Consider the following 17,453-nt stretch of genomic DNA (forward strand, 5'->3'; position numbering starts at 1 on the left):
CCATTCAGCTCCACAACTACCCAGGGGTAAAGATTTGTTAGGCTACAGACATGCTTCTAATTTTGTTTTAATTAGCAGCCCATGCTTAAAAATAGGGCGATTTTTTTACATTAAAATCCAGACACCTAATTTCTGGTCAAAATAAGATCTGGCAACCCTGGGCACCCATTTGTGCACAGCCACACCCAACTGAAGCTGAACGGATGCCGCAAGCTTTAGCCTAGGTATGCTCTCTTTGGTTTTGTTCTGGTTTCCTCCACCAAGCACTCTTCACCATCATCGACTCTGCCACCCTTGAGTAATTCAGGCCTATGTTTCCTTGTGCCTTCAATAAGGTAACAGCCTCAAGTTTTCTGGCCCCCGCTTCTATTCCAAATCATTTGTATGATTTTCATTGCTCACAAAGTCCAAATTTCTTGGATTTTGAGACTCTTTAAGATCTAGCTCAATTTAGCTTTCCCAACTTTATTTCCAAATTGTTACCTTTCACTCTTTTAAACTTCACCGGACTGAAATAGTCACTGCTCCCTAGTTTTTCCACATCTGCCTTCAGCTGATGCTGTTTTCTTGCCCAGAAAGCCTGTTCCTTGCCTGATCTCCACAGGTGCAAATCCTAAGTCTTTCAAGCCCTGCCCTCCAAATGCACGTTCCTCCAGGAAGTCATTCTCTATCTCCCATGTTCTGTGTCAGAATAACAGCAGTCCCTGACCTCCAAGTTAATCACACTTTATCTGCACCGCTTTCTTACAGTTACTTTTCTGTTTTGTACTAATTATTTATGTACATTTTCTCTTCTTTACTAAACTATAAATTCCATAAGGACATATCTGTGCCTAATTCCATCTGTGAATACCCACTGCATCAAAACAGTGACTTCTTTCCATAGACTGAATAAATGTATTCACAGTCCCAAGGCCAGGAAAACACACACACACACACACACACACACACACACACACACACACACACACACAAACATACTCATGAGTAGGTTGGTGGTGATTATAACTTTTAAAAGGTTAAATATTTGATTATTTACCAGCTGAAATGGCTTTACCAAGGTTCCTAGTGTTTCCTGCATCAAGATATCACTTGTTTAGTAGGGGCAGGAGTGGTAGAAATTTTGCAGGCAGGCAATTTTTTAAGCTAGCAATTTTAAAAATGAATTAAAAAATGAACTGCTAAAAAAAGAAATACAGAAAGAACTACTTCAGTGTTCCTTAACAGTTTTTAACTATGAAATGAATAGATGCTATTTTATCAAAGTTGGGGCTGCCTGCATTTTGCTCTAAAATAGATTCTTTTTAATTGGTGGAGCTGGATATTTGGAAAACATCAAATGTAAAGATATTATGATTTCTCCATAATTATAATAAAATTATGAGTAAAGGATTATTATTGTTTAAAAGTAAGTCAAAAGACAGAAAAGATAATGCGGTTTAAAATTTTGAGGTGCCCTTCAATCCATAAAAGGAAAACTTTTACATAAATCAAGTAAGAATCCACACTGGAGATGCAAATTTTTCATTGTTAAAAGTATTTTAAGTAAAAGTCCATGTCCTAATCTTCACACACATATTTACTTAATTTTAATGATTTAGAAATTATGTATATATAGTATATAACATATATACACACACATATACTTCTCTTCCCTTTCGAAACACAAATCACTTGGATAAACGAGTACAATGTTACCACGAGAGGAAAAAAAGGTAGTTGGGTTCCCCCCTGGTTGCCCACCAGCTTTCAGGTGGTCACCCGCTGTGGACAAAGATGTACTGAACAGGTAGGTTGTCTATGCCCAGTGGGCTCTGAGCTCTAAAATTAGCAAAAGCAATTACTCTCCCTCTGCCAGCGGAAAGTCGCCACACTAATTCACAAGCACTTACCCACATAAGAGCCCAAGGGGGTGGGGGTGGAATTAAAACCAGGACGTGCGTTTATCTGGCACAACTCGGGACAGAAACGACACTGCCCTGGTCCCAGGCTGGCACGAGCGCTGGACCAGCAGCCTCTTAGGATTCCCCAAAATAGTGTTCCCCCTCCCCCGCCCCCGGGGCTTGGGAAACAGGACAGGGGACCCCACATCGGACCCAGGCACCTCGCTGCGGGTAATCTGGGCTCCCCGACTGCTCAGCCCACTGGGAGCGGCCTGGACCCCCGCGAGGCTCGGCAGGCACAGACCCCGGCGTTGGGGGCTTAACTGCTGCGACCCTCCATTGGCGAGGTGCTGCACTGGCAAGGGGGAGGAGGAGGAGGAGGGAGTTCTTTTCTTTTGGGGGGCTTAGGGGAGTTTCCGAGCGCGGGTTGGCGAGGTTACCTCAAATTCTTGTCAAGAAACCACTTTTTTTCCCCCCGCAGGAGGCATCCAGGCTCTAGTGGGTTCCTAGAGACGAGCTCCTTGGCAACGGTTGCTAGGACGTGGCGTTACGTCACTTCCGGCGGGTGGGCCAGGGCATTTCCGCGGGGCCCTCGGGGGCGCGCGCTGGGGCCCAGGTCCCTGACTGGGAAAAGTGGCGTGCCCGGCCCACGTGCAAAGTGGGTTCACGGGTCCTGAGCCAGGGCGAGGACTGGAGAGCACTGTACTTCGTGATGTCAGCTGGCAAGGAAGATATGAGAGGAAGAAAAAAAAAATTGAATTCCTCATGCCCTGAAAATGTAGTTGCCTGTTCAAACGTCTTGGAAAAAACCAACTACAGATTTAGCATCAGCCTTAGAGAAAAATAAAACAAACAAACAAAAGGAACAAATTCCATATTAGGCATCTCCTATATGCCTGGCCCTGTGCTGGCTGCTGGGGATGCAAAGGAAGCCAGGACTATGAGGGTCCTGTCTTCAAGGGCAGATAGAAACAATTTAAAGGCAACTCTGATACTACTCTGATAAATGCTATCACAAAAGAACCCAAAGATGGGGGGACCCAGATGAAGTATCCCAAGCTTATTTGGGGCTGAACGGACGATACTCTTAGGAAAGTTTCCATCGGTAAAAATGATGTTTAAGGACCAGTGAAAATTAGCCAATTGGGAAAGGGGATATTTTTTCCGGCAGAGGGAACAGAATATTGCAAGACGAATCCATTGCTGGCTGCCTCCTGACTATTGAACTATCAAGCAGAGGCATCCTGTGGGGCGGTTGGAAGAAAACAAAGACCCATCCTGGCTCACAGGTGCTCATGAGGAGTTGGGAGGAGGTAACACTTCAAACCTTGAAAAACTAAATAATTTAAATAACTTTGGTAAAACAAAAGATTCTGCATAGGGATTGCATAATTAATTGATCCTGGTCGGCGTATTGGTGATTCTCTGGGCGAGCTGGATTTGAAACCTGGGTCTGCCATTTTGTGGCTTCACCTTTCAGAACTTTCCTCATCTGTCTATAAAATGTGGCTCTAAGAACACCTTCCTCAAAAGGCTGATGTGAGGATTGAGTTAATAAAAGGAAAGTGATTAGAACAGTGCCTGGCATTGGAAGAGCTAAGGACATTTTACCTTTTTTCCCCTACGTAAAAAAAAAAAAAAAATGAGATGGTTAGATTTATTCCTTCTGTAGAGTCTACAGATGTAGGCTATAGAAAGAGAAGAGTGGTTTATCAAGTAGTTTTTAGTTCCTCCTCTGCCTGTTGCAGCTATTATAGAAACACTATACTTTTCAGTTACGAGAATGCAATCCTGGGTAAATTCAAGTAAGTAATGCAATCCACTCTGCACTCAAACTTGAATGGATTCTATACTTAATGTAGTTGCTCTGGAACACAAGAAAGAATTTGAGGCCAGTCAGCCTACTTCCCGGATCCATATACTGAGAAGCTTATATTCCAACTTGAAGCAAGAAAAGAGAGAACATAGAGGAGCCAGCTCATATTAGGTGTCTGCCTATCTATAGGGCCTAGATACAGGCCAAAGGAAGGCTTGCTACCACCCTCTGATTCATTTAAGATAAAACCTTGAATGGATTCATTGAAGAGCCCAAGAGGAACTTCTCAGCAATAATTCCACACCACTGAAGGCTGATAACATACCAAGTCAAGCCACCCACATGAAGACTTTTTTTTTCCTCTTAGATGCTATATTGAGTCTTCCTTGTAAACCTCCAAAGATGCCTCTTGGCTGAACTATAGTTGGCATTTTTAAAGCATTTTAATAATTTTTTAATGTTTATTTTTGAGAGAAAGATAGAATGAAAGTGCACCTGCATGTGAGTGGGGGAGGGGCAAAGAGAGAGGGAGACAGAGGATGTGAAGTGGGCTCCACGCTGACAGCAGACAGCCTGATATGGGGCTCAAACTCATGAACCGCGAGACCACGACCTGAGCCAAAGTAGGATGATTAACTGACCGAGCCACCCAGGCACCCCTGTATCAAACATTTTTAATAGCTGAAGGGATGCCCAGTTATATGAGACAGTATTTCTGAAAGGTTTCCACCCTACCCTGAGTCTATATTTAAAAAAAAAAAAATTTCATTAAGGTATAATTCACATACATACAATTCACCCATTTAATTAGTTAACTAATTTAAAATTTTTAAAGTTTATTTATTTATTTTGAGAGAGACAGAGACAGTGTGAGCTGGGGAAGGACAGAGAGAGAAGGAGACAGAGAATCCCAGGAGACTGCCAGTGCACAGCCTGACACAGGGCTCAAACCCACGAACCATGAGATCATGATCTGAGCTAAAACCAAGAGTCAGATGCTTAACTGACTAGGCCAGCCAGGCACCCCTATTTTATTTATTTATTTTTTAAAGTTTATTTGAGAGAGAGAGAGAGAGAGAGCAGAGGAGGGGCAGAGAGAGAGGGGACAGAGGATCTGAAGTGGGCTCTGCACTGACAGCAGAGCCCGATGCGGGGCTTGAAATTGCAAACATAAGATCATGACCTGAGCTGAAATTGGATGCTTAACCAACTAAGCCACACAAGCACCCCCAATTCACCCATTTAAAGTGTATAATTCACACTAATCCCAAAGATATATGCATCCCTATGTTTATTGCAGCATTATTTACAATAGCCAAGAAATGGAAGCAACCCAAGTGTTCATTGATAAACAAATGGATAAAGAAAATACACACACACACACACACACACACACACACACACACACACGATATCACACAGCCATAAAAAAGGATGAGATCTTGCCACTTGCAACAAGGATGGACTTAGAGGGTATAGTGCTACGCGAAATAACTCAGAAAGAGAGATACCATATGATTTCACTCATATGTGGAATCTAAAAAACAAAACAAATGAATAAACAAACAAAAAGTCAAGTCATACTATAAATACAGAGAACAAACTGGTGGTTGCCAGAGGGAAGGGGGGGGATGGGCAAAATAGTTGAAAGGGAGTGCAAGAAACAGCCTTCCGGTTAAGGAATGGCTAAGTCATGGGAATAAAAGGCACAGTGTAGAGAGTACAGTCAATGATATTGTAACAGTGACGTATGTTGACAGACGGTAACTACACTTGTGCTAAGCATAACATAACATACAGCGAATCACTATGTTGGATACCTGAAAACAATGTTAACAATGTGTGTCAAGTACACTCAAATTTTTAAAAATTATTGTAAAAAATAAAGTGTACAATTCAATGGCTTTTAGCATACTTACAAAGTTGTGCAACCATCACCACTGTCTAATCACTGAACATTTTCATCACCCAAAAAGAAACCCTGGACCCTTTAGCCATCAACTCCTAGTTCACGATTTCCAAAACCCCTATCACCTCTCAGCCCCTGACAACCACTAATCTGCTTTCCTTCTCTATGAAAATACCTTTCTGGACATTTCATATTAAAGGAATCATAAAGTATGTGACTCTTTGTGTCTGGCTTCTTTCAGTTAGTATTGTGTTTTTAAGGTTCATCCACGTTGTAGCATGTATCAGTACCTCATTCCATTTTTGTGGCCAGGATAATATTCCATTGTTCATCTATTCCTCAGTTGGTACACATTTGGATTGTTTCCACTTTTTGGCTATAATGAACAATGGTGCTGTGAACATCCATGTACATACCTCCACCGTCTCATGGCTAAAGCACTTCCATTGGCCAAGTCAGATGAACAGGGTATATACGTCAAGGGCATGGGTGAGTGGGAGGTGAGTGGCCATTTACTCTTGGGTTTGTCTTTTCAATTCTTGTTAATCTTAGCCTCTTGGGTGCTCATGGTTGTAGACTACAGAACCCAAAATGTGGATTCTTTAGCAGTTTTTGGTTTTTAACAACAAACTGTTGTTGAAACCTACTTGTCCCTTGCTACCAAAGCACTAAAATTCCCAATATGCTTCCCACCTGAAGCCCTCTGATAAAGACGCTGTTACCAGGAAGTGTGCTTTAAAAGTTCACCAGCCTCTAGTGGAGAAGAGGGTGGGGACAGGTGTGGAGTTGGTGAGAGAATCTAGAAGCTGCCCCTTATGACTCTCTTATTTAACCTTGTAGATACTGCAAGGCCATCCACGGTTGTGAATCCCTGCTCTGGTTATTCAGAGGGGGGAAAAATCACTCCTGGTCAAGTGTATTTTTTAAGAGTCAGTTTAGTACAAAATTAAAACAAGGAGGGGCTCATCATTTCATGCAATTGTGAAGTCCAAGGATATTCTACCTTCAGGTATGGCTTGATTTGGTCAGTGATGTCATCTTGACATTCTTTCTCCCTCCATTTCTCTGTCTCTTGTCTCTACTTCCCTCTGAATGGGCCGCTTGTAGCAAGAGGTTTACATTCTTCCAGCCTAGCAACCTCACTAAAAGTAAAATCTTTTCTCCAATAGTTGCAGCAAATTCCCAGAGCCGACTCTTCACTGGTCTCAAGTGTGTCAGACCATTCTTGATTCAATGGCTATGACTCTGATAGATGAGTCACGTGAGGGCAACTCCCAAAAAAAGGAAGAGCCGGGTTCTGTTACCAGAGATAGAGATTCAATGCAAACAAGAACAGCAGATGTCTCCTACAGTGAAGGTGGTTAAATTTTTTTTTTAAGTTTATTTATTTGAGAGAGAGTGTGTACGTGCATGCACACACCAGTTGGGGAGGAGCAGAGAGAGAGAGGAGAGAGAGAAACCTACGCAGGCCCCACGCTGTCAGTACAAAGCCTGATATGGGGCCCGATCTCATGAACCGTGAGGCCATCATGACCTGAGCTGAAATCAGGAGTCAGCATTTTAATCGACTAAGCCACCCAGGCGCCCCAAGGGAAGGTGGTTAAATCTTAAAAGCTGGGTAAGCAAAACCAGAAGAGGAAAAAATAAGCCTGTACTTATTGTGTGGAGTATCTGTATCAGTGCAAACCTTCTCCCTGATTTCCTCCCAACAAATCATCTTTCATCAATCCAAGCTTCCATCATGGGCCAACTGAGGTCTTGAGGTATCAGCAGACTCCCCAGGTCTCCATGAAAATCTGAGGATGCTGTGAACCTAATGCCTCCAGCCCCTTCTCATTTCAGAACTTCCAAACAAGAACTTTCCTGTGCAGAGTACAGGGAAGCTAAGCCAATTTTCTGTTTTTGGTATTAAATTTAGACCTTTCATCCTGACCATGAGATATTTCTGGATTCTGCATGAGTATTCAGAGAATGCCAGTTTTCAAGATGCTATCCCATCTGGGGCTCCTCTGCACACTGCCCGCTTTAGCTCATTCTTTCAAAACTGGGAAAAATGACCCAGACACAGGAACAAATTTGGAAGTGGGTTATTCTGCTATCCATTAATTGTCATTTAATGCCGTTGCCATCTAGGTTACTTGGAGAGGAAAGAAATTGAATTTAAACAGAAACCTGAATTGAGTTTTGCATATATCCTAAATTGTCTCAGCTCTGGCAATTTAATCTTGTGGGTATGTTTAGTAGCACAATGTGCTTTTCTAAAAGGTAAAAAGATAAATAATACGTGAAACATTCAACTGGATGGATGAGATTCCAGAGGTCTTGTTAAATGTGTGTCTGGTACTACATTTTTGTAAAATAGCTTTTTAATGGGTTTGGGGAGATTAATGGGCAATGTAGTGTAGAAGAGTCAAAATAATATGTAATTCCTATTAAGTCCTTGGGTACAAGTATGGATTGAAAAAATAGGATGCGTTTTTATCGGGCTCAAATAATAATCATGTCATCACTTACTAAGTGCTTACTGTATGTCAGGAACTCTGTTAAATGCTTCCCATATGGGTTGGAATTTATTGAAATATTAATTTCTGTGTGCACTCCTTCTGTTTCCCCTCCTCTGGACACAATGTGCATTGCCTTGAGATTTGCAAGCTGAAATCAGAAGCTGTACTTCCTGCCTTTTGTAAAGGTCTTCAGTCTTTGGGAGAGATTATACTGGCCGTCCTCAAGAGGAAGTAGAGAGAGGAGTTCCTTCCAAAGTAAGGCAAGAGAAGAGAGATGCTAAGGAGAATGAGAAAGGATCACAAGTTGATCGTTCTGGGGCAGCTCCTAAGAAGGGAGAAATACCCTGTGGAAGCCACATCGTGAATCCAGTAGCTTCTGGTGTGGCCCAAACTCCTTGTCCCAGGCCTGACGTGGAAGCATCGAATGATGCTATTCAACCTGAAAGGACCAGGCAGTCAGGGATGATGGGTGGGTGATCAAGTAGTGACTGGGATGGGCCAGCGACAGAAGACTGCAAGTGACTCTCTGAAGCTTTGCCCCCACAGCAGAGCCCAAGGACTTGGCAACACCCAGGATGTGTGTGAGAAGGAGATGCCCAATAATGACAGGATAGGATCTCATATTTGGATTTCACGCGATTATAAAATAATGTCCTTTTTGCAAATCTGAGCTGTGGAGTAAAATGGCTAATCTCTGTAACTGTCAGCTTCCTAGCAGAATAAAGAGGGCACAGTCTGGGCAATTGAGGAGAGCTTGATAAAGGACCATTTATAAAGGTGTGGGCAGGGTTTAGGGAAACTAACAAAACACCAACAACAAAGGCAGCCATTGCTGCCTTAAGTCTGACTCAGCAAGAGAAGGGAACAGGCACCAAAAGCCCAACAGAGTGAGTAGCTCTATGGAGAAGGTTGCCTAACAGAACCCATTAGATGCAGCCATTCTTGACCTCACTCTCCTTCCACCCTCTGATCTCCCATCTGGTCTCTCATTGGCTAAACCCAAAAGAGTGCCAAAAGGGCAGGCAGCCCTGCTGAGGTCATCAGGTGCAGACTGGGCTCCCAGGACAAAGAGCCAGGAAGAAAATGGTAGTATGGGGATCTGGAGGGGCAGACTGAGCAAATTATAAATTGAATTCTATATTGAATTGTACAATCCAAGGGATGGGCAGAAAGGCCTGGAGAGGTCAACCGTACCACCCCCATGTCTCCAAGCTCCCCTGGCCCTCTAGCTCCAGGCATGGCATGGAGTGAGGCCTAATTTCATTTCAGCACACTGCCCACATCCACATCGTCTCATTTGATCTTCACAACAAGGCTGCAAGGCAATATTGTTTTTTTCTATTTTATAATTAAGGAAATTGAGGCCTGGAGAGTTAGTAGAGGGCCCAAGGTGACAAACCCAGCAGCTGGCTGAGCCAAGATTCAGACACGGATCGCCCTGATCCCAAAGCCATTTTCACAACCTACTAAACTGGCTCAAAACCGGCTCAGCAGAGTCTGAAAGAAGGACCATAAATCAGGCCACTGAAGCAGGAGGCAAAGGGATTTTCTGTGTGGGAGGGCCAGTGTTAACATGCCGTCTGGCTTTCTCTGCCTACGAGGGCTTTGCCAAGGAAAGTCTCCTCTTATGCAGGTAGGGCTAATGGTTTAAAATCCAAGTGCTTACCCTGGAATCACAGAGGGGGAAGACAGAGAGAAAACACTTGGTCCGTGATGGGGAAAAAAAGTGTATTTTCATTTCAAATGCCTTTCAAGTTCTTTTTTTCCCAGCTGAATGTTGGTGTATTTATAGAATTCAGGGGGAGTATTTAAGGGTAACCAGCAGTCAGGAAGCTTCAAATCACGCAGGAAAAGGCTGATGGGAGGGGACAAGTAAAGGCCAAGATCAGCAGGGCACAAACTGGCCTTCTCCTTCATGTTGCCAAGAACTTTTCTCCCTTCTGGGCTGATGACGTCAAATCCAAGTCTATAAGAGTGCTATAGATGGAGTGACAGAACCGAAATGATGGGCAAACGGATGAATGGTGAAACAAATTGTGGTATAAATATACAGCAGAACGTTATTCAACCATTAAAAAAAGAAGTAAGTACGGACACCTGCTACAGCATAGATGGACCTTGAAAACATTTTGTTGAGTCGAAGAAGCCAGACACAAAAGTCCACATACCGTATGATTCAATTTATGAGAAATATCTACAAGAGACAAATCCATAAAGACAGAATGCAGACTGGTGACAGCCGGGGGCTCAGGGGAGGGGAGAATGTGGGGCACAGGCTTAACAAGTACAGGATTTCCTTCTGGGGTGATGGAAATCTTCTGGAGATAGAGGTGGTAGTTGCACAGTATTGTGAATGTTCTAGATGTCACCAAATCGTTCCCTTTAAGGAGGTTAATTTTATACAATGTGAATCTCACCTGAATGAAAAAGAAAGGATGGGCAGTCAGGGGCTTGGAAGGTCGGCCATCCACTGTAAGTCTTCCAGGCGGTCTTTGCGCCTGTCGGTTGAAGTCCCAGCACTTCATGGCGCAAGGCCTGATTTCATTCCAGGCTTGCCTTCTCTCTCTACTCCCCCGCCACGGTCCTCCTTCCGGTGGCTGGTGGCTCGCACACAACAAAGCTGTCCCAGCCTCAAGACCTTGGCACTGCTGTTTGTCCCGCCCTGGCTGTTCTTCACCCGGATCTTCCCTGGCCTGGCTCCGCCTCCTCGTTCAGGAGGAGGAAATGTAGTGGAATAGAAAATATCCCACAGAATAAGGTAAACATTTCTGTGTCAGAGATATTTTTGCTGTGTCACAAAGCATTTCAAATTTATTAGCTTAAAAACTATCCTTTTCCCCCACAAGTCTGCAGGGCAGCCAGGCTCAGCTGGGCAGTTATTCTGCTCCACATGGGATACGCCGGGCGGACTTGTGGCTGAATTCAGTGGGGGCTCATCTGGGGCTACAACACCCAGAGGGGCTTCCTTCCTCTCCGAGGCCTCTGTGCCCGCTGCCCTTCTTCCTTCACGTGGACGCTGTCTCCTTGTGGTCTGTCATCATGCAAGGGCCTCACCTGCACATCCTCGCAGGGCAGCAGGGTACTAAGAGCCTAAAAGTGAGAACCGCCAAACAGGCCTCTTAAAGTGCAGACCCAGAACAGCAGTGCCGTTGCCGTTGCGTTCTGTGGGTCAAAGCAAGTCCAAAGACCTTCCCTGATCCAAGGAAAGGAGACACAGACTCTTCGTCTGGATCAGGGAGCGGCATGTGCATACCAGAAACAATGTTTGCTATACGGTTGGCACACATCTTTGCAGACAATCTACCATGATTGTCTTGTGAAGGTTTTATTTCAGTTTAATAAAAATGCATGTGCGTTCTTCAGGTCACACGACAAACATATTTCTTGCTGTGAGTCACAGTCAAAAGGTTTGAAAAACACACATCTTCTGCATTCCTTTTCAAGGTTCTCCTATAGCACTTAGTACTCTCTGAACTTGATTTACTTGATTGTGTGTCTCTCCCATTAGAATATAAGCTCTCTGAGGGCAAGGACCTTGTCTGTCTTGTCCCTGCTACATCCCCAACACCTAACAGGGCCCGGCACTTAATAGGTGCCTAATAAACATCTGTTGCTGTTAAATAGGTAGAAACGGCTATCAGTTATTGGGTGCTGAGCACTTAAAGCATTGTCTCATTTAATTCATTCAACACCTATTTGAGCACCTACTTTGTGACAGGCACTATTCTACCTTCTGGTGGAACAACAGTGAATACAAGAGACGATGATCCTTGCCCTCACCAAGTTTACATTTCACTATGATTCTAGAGTAGTATTGAGGAGATTCGTTGATACTATTTTGACAGATACGGAAACTGAGAGTCAGAGAGGTCAGGCAATCTGCCCAAGGTCACACAGCTAATCATTTCACCCTGACCTGCCTCTGCTCCACTCTGCTGCAAACATTGGGTTTTACCCAGAGATCAGTCTGAGTGGTTACAGATCTCAATTCCTGCAATTGCTTCCCTGAAGGATCAAACTTATCTTTCTGGGAATCAGACCCAGGCAGTGGGAAAAGGTGAGTTCCATGACCTCACAGTCCTTGCCCCCCCCCCCCCACTTTGTGACGACGGCTCACACCTGGGGTGTTACAGATTTGAGCCACAGCTCTCAGTCACCCCCACTGTCTTATCAGCATGTGACATCCCCAAGTGGCTGGGGCCTGCAGGCCTGGCAAAGAATGCAGCCTGAACAAAAATAAACCTGCCACATTCCTTGGCAGCCCCCTGCCCCTTCCCGCTCTCCAGCCATCCATCCTCACAGCAGAGCCTGCCAGGGAAGGCCAAGAGAGGGAGAGCAGGGTGGAGGAAGCGAGTGCTGCTGCCGGCCAACCCCTGGAAAGAGAGGGAGAGGGAAAGAGAGGAAGAGAAAGAGAGAGAGAGAGAGAGATCACCTTATATGGGAACGTGCGCAGACAATGTGTGGCAATGCCTTAGAGTGCAGCAGAGGTCAGATACCAGACAGATGGAAGAAATTAAACATGGGACAGAGCGTGTTCCTGGGCCCTGAAAACAGCTCTTGTTTCACAGCGAGTTTGCACAAAGCCTGGCCCGTTTTCCTTTTTTGCCTAAGCCAAGCAAGATGTGCGTCCTAAACTGTACATGACTTTGACTCAGGCCCCCCGACTCTGGCTTGCCAGAGGTCTCAACCCTTTCAAGTCATTTCTTTGACGAACAAAACTCCTCTTTGCAAATAAAAAGGGAAAGACTGGGCCTCTTTCCCAAGAGTTTCCAGTATCTCTCCAAAGTACATAAACTAGTGATTAATGAGTAAATATGCCTTCATTTCTCATTCTTTCATTCATTCACTCATTCGTTCATTCGTTCAACAAACATAGAGGGCCAATTATGCCCCAGGCACTGAGCCAGTGGCTGGGAAGACTGTTGATAGTGAATGATGATGGTGATGATGATGATGGTGGTGATGATGATGGTTACCATTTGTTGATTTGTACTGATAAATATTTCAATTCATAATACTTTACTCAGCACCTTCCATGTTCTAGTCATTGGTGATACAGAACATTGATCTAGAATCAATGGACTTTGCAGAGGGGGTGGGGGAAAGTGGAAATGGTAGGTATTGAAAACATGATGCCAGAGGACCCTCACAACAGCATTTTGAATTAGCTACCATTACCATCTCCATTTGACCCAGGATTTTTTAACCCCAGCACTATGGACATTTCAGGCTGGATCATTCTTTGGGGGGGGGGGGGTGCGCGTGCATGTGCGCCTGGGGTGCTGCTCTTGCATTGTAAGATATTCAGCAATGTCCCTGGCCTCTCACCACATGGTGTCAGTAGCAGTAACCCCTTCTCCCTCTAGTTCCTCCAATTGTGACAACCCGAACACATCTCTAGACACTCCCAAATGTCCCCGGGGGCGGGGTGGGGGGGGGGGATAAAATTGCTCCGGTTGAGAATCACTGATTCAACAGATGAGGAAGTAGAGACTCAAAGTGGGTTAAGAAACTTTCTAACGGTCAGACCACTGGCAAGCAGGGCACACGCCCTAATGATTCTGGTTCCAGGGCCCATGGGCATCACTGTTACAATGTGAAACCCTATTTCCTTGCTAGCAGATAACTGTCCCACTATGCTCAGTCGTTGGCTGGGAGCAGCCAGGGGGAAATACAGCCTTAGCGTGAATTTGCCAGAGCCAGAGGGCAGGACCCAGGGCTGTCAATCAACCATGTTCTTCACAGCAGACTCTCCTGAAGGACTTCTGAACGGTACACTCTGTAGCTGCCACATCATCAGAAAAGTGCTGCCCAGTGCTAATATTCACTTTAAGGCAAGGAGATCTAAAAGTTATTGGAGATATAGTGGGTTCCAAAGCCAGGTTGGCATCCTTTAAGCCAAAGGGTCCATTTTCCTTGGAATGCCTTGAGCTTCTTAGTGAACTTCAAAGTCATCTCCTACCTGGGTACCACCAGCAAGGAGGTAAGGAGTACTGCCTTGAGGGGCTACTTTGTAACTTGTGGATGTGGGCACTCCGTGAGCCTCGGTTTCCCATCTGCATAATGGAACCAACCTGCCTTATCCCATAGGGTTGATGTGAGAATTGAATGAATATTTATGGAGCTGCTTTCCAGGAGAGGATGAAGGTCCTCTTGCATGAACCTTCCGCCTATCCCTTGGTTTTGTATGGATATCTCCCTGCTAACCACCTTCTCTCATTCTTCCAATGGAGATTCATCCGGGCACCTACACAAGGGACGACAAACTAGCATTCTGAGCGCTAAGTTTGACAGGTAGGCAAGTTGTGTTTGGTTCACAGAGTGCTAAACAAACCAACCAACAGAATGAACCAACGTTTGGAAATTGAGATATTTCAAGATGAGGACAATCAAAACCAATGCCTCTCGATTCTATTTATTCAGACTGTCTGGATTTCTGGGTTCCCTCAAAAATTTAGGAAACCTGGATATACCATGTGGCAGATTGGCTAGGACTGAGAAGAGGCTGCATGCCTCAGATGGGATGCGCACTGTCCAGTTTTCCACAGTCCCCACACCCCATCGTCTGTGATCCTGGAGCTCGTGTCAGTTGCTGATCATGTTTGCGCTGCCATTTTTCTTAGAATAATATTCCTTTTCTCATGTATTTATCAAAGGGGGGAGAGTAGACCAGGAGGTCTATGATCTTTCTTGCACCTGATCCCACTTCACTTCACTTAGATCACCACCTGGCACTTTCAGCATCCAAGTTTACCATGCCAGCCTTCTAGCCCTTCTGGAATTTCCTTCCTAAAATTATCCCTGCAATTACATAAGAATCCTCTACATTTTCATTTCCTTTTAGCGCACAGAGCACTGTCATTCACTTCTAACAAGAACCCAAGAGGCACATATTATTTTGTCCATTTTAGAGAGGAGTTGAGTCCTGGAGAGATGAAGTGGTTTGCCCAGGGACACAGCTGGTTAGTGGCAGAGCAAAGTCCTACTGACCCCGAGGATTCTGATGCTTTTTCCATTACTCTAGGCTGCAAAGTGTATTAAACCTTTCAGTTGCAGAAGAAAGTTAACTGAAACTTCCTTAAGCAAAAAAATAAAATAAAATAAGAAAGAAAAAAGAAAAACAAAGGCAATTTATTAGCTCATATAACTGGACAATCCAAAGGAGCCATAGGCTTCAAGCACAACTGAATCTAGAAGATCAAATATTGTCCTCAGAACTCCAACAATTCTTCTCTCTTGGTTTCACTCCTTATTCCATTGGCTTTATTTTCAGGTAGCCCTCCACTCATGAAGCCAAGACTTCTACCAGCAGTTCGAGGTCTCATCCTAGCTTCAAATCCAATAGAAAGAGGGCTTCTTCTTCCAGATGGTGCCAACAGATGGAATTGAGTCTCACTGGTCCCGATTAGTGTAATCTAGTTATGAGTGCACCCGGGAGCCAATCACGGGCCAGAGGGATATGGTGTGCTGATTGGCCAGTCTTGGTCATGTGACCACCACCAAACAAAGGGGACCAGGTTCGCTACACCCCAGGAGCTGAGGGTTGATAGTGGAGGAGTGACTCCCCCAAAGTAAAATTGGGTGGTGTTATCAGAAGCGGGGATGAATGCCAGACAGGCATGTCTATTACACCTAGAATCTTCCCTGCCATGGACTCCTTCCCTCTGGCCTTGTAGTACCCATCAGTCTTCCCTCCTACCCTTACCTGCTCTGCCTTTGTTTCTGGGACATTCCCCTCCTCTCATTCCATCCTCATATGCTCTTTCCTACTAAAGTGGATTTCCAGACCCAGGCTACCCCTCCCCTATTCGACCACTGTGGGCTCCAATGAAATTGTGTCTCTGTACAGTGAGAATCTGAACCACACACACCAGCACTCAGCTCTATAGCTGTTGAATGAAAGAATGAGGAAACGATGTGCATGAAATCAACAATTAGAAAACAGAGCCTACATCAGAAGAAAATAAGAAGGGGCCTACATAAGAAAAAAATAAACAATAACATTAGCTACCTTGCCTGGATATGGGTGATTCTGGCTCTTCTCTATTCCTTTCAGTATTGTCTACAATTAAAAAAAAAAAAAATGACAAATGGTAATAGTGAAAAAGGAAGTAATACAAGTCTGGTTTAAACAGCTGGACTATAGGGCTGCCTGAGTGGCTCAGTCACTTGAGGGTCTGGCTCTTGATTTTGGCTCAGGTCATGATCTCACGGCTTATGAGTTCAGGCCCCGTGTTGGGCTTCACGCTGGCAGCTCAGAGCCCGCGAAACACCAAGTTCTGTACTTTTTAAGCTAATATTTCTGGAGTCTACCCAACAATCTTTAAGATGGAGCTGATTAGGAAATGCTAAGCCAAATGGCATAACTTCTCTCTCCCTACCCCTCCCCTGCTCATGCACGCACTCTCTCTCTCAAAATAAATAAATAAACTTAAAATAAATAAGTAAATAAAAAATAAACAGCCAAACTATAAGCAGGATAAAGGTAAGAGCCAAGTATTGATTCTCTTATATTCCCCTAACTGCCAGCAGCAGGGTGCACTCAGTGTAAGAGCCAGCCCGACCTCCCTGAATTTACGGCATCGGGATTTATAACAGACTGCTGATTTCCTTCCTAAAAGCCAGTCCTCCTTTCCTCTTTCAGACTCTCCAAACCCAATTGTGTGTGGTGTCCTCCTGCCATGTACTTCACTGAAGCAGACCCCAGCCCCAACCCCTGCTGTAAAGGGTGAATCCTATCTGGTCTAATTCAGGGTTTCTTAACCTCAGCACTATTGACATTTTGGGGAGGATAATTCTACTGATTTGTTGGGTTGCTTCATAAGCCACCTTGGAATTTACTTGTTATATGAAGTAAAATCTTCCTTAATGTTTTAAGTGTTGAAGCTAATTTGAATTGTGCCTTTCTGTTACAGCATCTTAACCAACCCAAGGGTTTATTAAAGACATTGCAAAACATACAAATGAAACAGCCATCAAAAACAGGGCTGCTCGGGGCTCTTTGGTGGCTCAGTTGGTCAAGTGTCCATCTCTGCTCAGGTCTTGATCTCAGGATCATGAGTTCAAGCCCCACATTGAGCTCTGCATTAGGGGTGAAGCCTACTTAAGACAAAGTAAGCGAAAACAAAAACAAAAACAAAAAAACCCCCAAAACAAGAAACACCCAGAGATTCAGTGGTTGGGGGTGGATATCAAAATCTGGAGCTGGGGACAGGTATATCATTTGATAGTCCCTTTTGAGTACCCCTGTCAATCTACAGCTATTCCAGTTCCACATGGAATTGCTAATCACCGTGCTGAGACAGAGAGGGGCCAAATACCTTTTGCAAACAAGTAACAGT

At 44.5% G+C, this 17,453-nt stretch overlaps 1 protein-coding gene and 1 long non-coding RNA gene across 13 annotated transcripts in view; one reads left to right on the forward strand and one right to left on the reverse strand.

Moving 5' to 3' along the window:
• IFT81 (intraflagellar transport 81) overlaps positions 1–17,453 on the reverse strand; it is a 210,804-nt gene that overhangs the window by 101,974 nt on the left and 91,377 nt on the right. For 8 of the 12 annotated variants that reach the window (XR_009250510.1, XR_009250512.1, XR_009250513.1 and 5 more), the window contains exon 3: positions 2,324–2,602. The exons of 1 other annotated variant lie outside the window; for it this stretch is intronic. The gene's annotated coding sequence lies outside the window, so the exon portion shown is untranslated. Of the gene's footprint in view, positions 1–1,892; positions 2,001–2,104; positions 2,231–2,323; positions 2,603–10,529; positions 10,581–17,453 lie in introns of those variants that run through there. 3 more of the 12 variants (XM_058691284.1, XM_058691285.1, XM_058691286.1) reach the window with 3 other exon arrangements.
• The window catches only part of LOC131489377 (uncharacterized), a 199,831-nt gene that overhangs the window by 4,115 nt on the left and 178,263 nt on the right, over positions 1–17,453 (forward strand). The gene's annotated exons all lie outside the window — the stretch shown is intronic.

Source organism: Neofelis nebulosa, chromosome 11 (genome assembly GCF_028018385.1).
Source record: "Neofelis nebulosa isolate mNeoNeb1 chromosome 11, mNeoNeb1.pri, whole genome shotgun sequence".
Taxonomy (NCBI): domain Eukaryota; kingdom Metazoa; phylum Chordata; class Mammalia; order Carnivora; family Felidae; genus Neofelis; species Neofelis nebulosa.